This window comes from Schistocerca cancellata, chromosome 7 (assembly GCF_023864275.1).
Source record: "Schistocerca cancellata isolate TAMUIC-IGC-003103 chromosome 7, iqSchCanc2.1, whole genome shotgun sequence".
Classification (NCBI taxonomy): domain Eukaryota; kingdom Metazoa; phylum Arthropoda; class Insecta; order Orthoptera; family Acrididae; genus Schistocerca; species Schistocerca cancellata.
In genome coordinates, this window is record NC_064632.1 from 537,865,867 (window position 1) to 537,869,624 (window position 3,758).

A 3,758-nucleotide genomic window follows, 5' to 3' on the forward strand; every position below is an offset into this window, starting at 1 on the left:
TTTACAAGCGGAAAGCCCCATGTTTAAATACAACTCAAAAAATTTAAGCATGTGCTAGGATGTACAGGGTTACTATTCGACTTCTGTGTAATCGTCGCTTGTAAAGAATGAACACATTTTACAGCTGAAAACTCTTGCTTTTCTTTTACCAACGGTCTTGTGTATAATAAAGGTCGGGACTCATCCTTGAAAGGTAATCTACAAGGAAAAGTGTATACTCGTATATCGCTATCAGCCAAGCGCGGAGGGTGTACAGGGTTTCCAAAGATACTACGCTCTTTCACGTAGTTCACAACTAACACATAATATCACCGTGTTTTGTTCAAAGAGGCGTCTCCATAATATCACTGTAATGTGACCATTTTATAGTAGTCTTAATTTCTATTCATCTGATTCTTTGTTTGTGAGCTGCAGAAGACTACTGTCATATCTGTAATCACTGATTTTGCAAGAAAACTCGCAAGCAACTCTTCGATTCCTTTCAGTATTATCTGTACGTAGTACGATTTTCCGAATAAATTGGAAAATATGCCGGTAAAAACATCTGTGGTGATTTTATGTAAAGTTACATTTCCATTAAAAACTGTTTCGTGACTGTTAATCCAGGGTGAGAAAGAGTAAATATTCATCTGACTATTATGGACAGTAATGATTTGCCAAATTACTTTAAAGTCAGTAATTTTATCCCTGTCGCTTCACTAGAGTAAGTTTTAACTGAGATTTCTATCAATTCATGAACATTTGAATCTAACAATAAGGAAAATGTATAAGGATTTAAATGCCTAATAAACGAAATGAAACAGGGAATAATACAGAACTATAATTGCGATCGCGAGAGTAACTTACAGCAGTAAGACTGGTTATAGAGCCAGTTCTAGTCGAAAGCTAGAAACGAACTCGATATTTTCCGAGCTGATAGATAAACTCTCAATCCGTTAGAGACATGTTCAAATATAGCACCACAAATTTATTTCAACCTTCTTGAGATCAAATAAGTCGTTGAGTCGAAACGATAATGAAGTAATCCACAGCGAATTCATCACGTACTTCCAGTCAAGTTTTGTAGTCATTCACAATGCTGGAGAGATTTATGGATCTCACCTCCTACATTATCTGAGCACAAGTATTCGGAAATCTGTTTGTTTATTTATTTATTGACTTGTTTAACCTGGCAAGATTAGCGCCATCAGGCCCTGTCTTACATCTAACCAAGCATTCTACTTATTTTACATTCATATGTTTTAGTAGGCATGTTAAACTACATCTAGTTTGTGGTCATTAACGTGAGATGTGCCTCCCTTAGCTTCATGACTGCTAAAATTCTTCTGCAGACGGTTTCAATGAGGAACCAGAATGTGGAGGACTGGCCGCCCACTCCTCCTCGTGAATCGAAATCACACGAGATAGTCTTGTTGAATGCTGCGGTCTGGAGCGAAGTCGACGTTTTAACTGATTCCAGACGTTTTCCACTGGGTTCACCTCGGGATTCTGAGCAGATAAGACCCTTTCAGCAATGTTATTATACACAAATAATTGTGAGATAGTCGCTGTTTTATGACGCTACATTATCATGCAGGTAGAGACAATCACCGTTTGCGAACAGTTCCTCTACTGTACGTAGTTCACAAAGCTATGAAATGTGTTCATGTCCTCCGCATTTAGAGTTTTCTTGAGCGCAAGAAGAGCACTCACTCTAAGCACGAAACGACTGTCCACAACGTACCACAGCCACTTTGATACTTCACTAATATATTGGCAGGTAACGTTCTCCACGCATTCGACACACCTAAACTCTTCCACCGGATTGCTATAGTCTATAAGGTGATTCATCTCTCCGAATTACGCTTTACCGGCCATCCTCGTCCAGTTGCTTTGCTCTTTGCACCACCTCAGCATTAGCATCAGCATTAACATTACCACTAGCATAAGAAAAACTACAGAAATGTAAACTTGTTGTAGCTGGGATTCACAGTAATAAAAAAATTTTTGAAAAACATCATCTTCACACTATTTCAATTTCGGCCTTAGGCCATTATCAAGTGATATTATGGCTTTAAGCCATGTCAACGTAATATAAGCTGACACACTTGTATGTCGTTTTCAATACTGTTAAATACATTCGTTACGCTGTTGCACAGTGCAAGCACACGTACTCAGACATCGTGAAACAACATAATCTGTAAGTGCACATGTTCGTTAAGCCATCACTAGTCACAAATGCATTTGCACAGCTCCACACTACGGAAATGTGTGGTTTATGGGGAACTGCTCGACCGTTCTTCCCCATTCTGTTTAATCTCCTATTAGCAGTCATTGCGCTAACTAGACTTGTCATAGGAATATGGAATTCACGAGTGACTCCCCGATTATTTCATGCTACTGCTCTAAAACAACCCTCCGTCCATCAGTAAGTGAGTGCTGCCTGGTCTTGTTTTAGCTTTGGTTGTTCCCTCATGTTTTCCCAGTCAGAATCACGCCAACTACAGTCGTGCAACCTCTGAAGCGTTATGACGTCTACATCTTCATCTGCATCTTCGTTTATACTCCACAAACCACCAAACCGTGTGTGGCGGAGGGCACTTTACGTGCCACTGTCATTACCTCCCTTTCCTGTTCCAATCGCGTATGGTTCGCGGGAAGAACGACTGCCCGAAAGCCTCCGTGCGCGCTCGAATCTCTCTAATTTTACACTAGTGATCTCCTCGGGAGGTATATGTAGGGGGAAGCAATATATTCGATACCTCATCCAGAAACGCACCCTCTCGAAGCCTGGACAGCAAGCTACACCGCGATGCAGAGCGCCTCTCTTGCAGAGTCTGCCACTTGAGTTTGCTAAACATCTCCGTAACGCTATCACGCTTACCAAACAACCCTGTGATGAAACGCGCCGCCCTTATTTGGATCTTCTCTATCTTCTCTGTCAACCCGACCCGGTACGGATCCCACACTGATGAGCAATACTCAAGTATAGGTCGAACCAGTGTTTTGTAAGCCACCTCCTTTGTTGATGGACTACATTTTCTAAGGACTCTTCCAATGAATCTCAACCTGGCATCCGCCTTACCAATAATTAATTTTATATGGTTCAAATGGTTCAAATGGCTCTGAGCACTATGGGACTTAACGTCTGTGGTCAGCAGTCCCCTAGAACTTGAACTACTTAAACCTAACTAACCTAAGGACATCACACACATCCATGCCCGATTTAGGATTCGAACCCGCGACCGTAGCGGTCATCCGGTTCCAGACTGAAGCGCCTAGAACCGCAAGGCGACACACGCCAGCCAATTAATTTTATATGATCGTTCCACTTCAAATCGTTCCGCACGCATACTCCCAGATATTTTACAGAAGTAACTGCTACCAGTGTTTGTTCCGCTATCATATTATCATACAGTAACGGATCCTTGTTTCTATGTATTCGCAATACATTACATTTGTCTATGTTAAGGGTCAGTTGCCACTCCCTGCACCAAGTGCCTATCCGCTGCAGATCTTCCTGCATTTCGCTGTAATTTTCTAATGCTGCACCTTCTCTGTATACTACAGCATCATCCGCGAAAAGCCGCATGGAACTTCCGACACTATCTAGTACTTAATTTATATATATTGTGAAAAGTAACGGTCGCATAACACTCCCCTGTGGCACGCCAGAGGTTACTTTAACGTTTGTAGACGTCTCTTCATTGAGAACAACGTGCTGTGTTCTGTTTGCTAAAGAATCTTCAATCCAGCCACACAGCTGGTCTGATATTCCG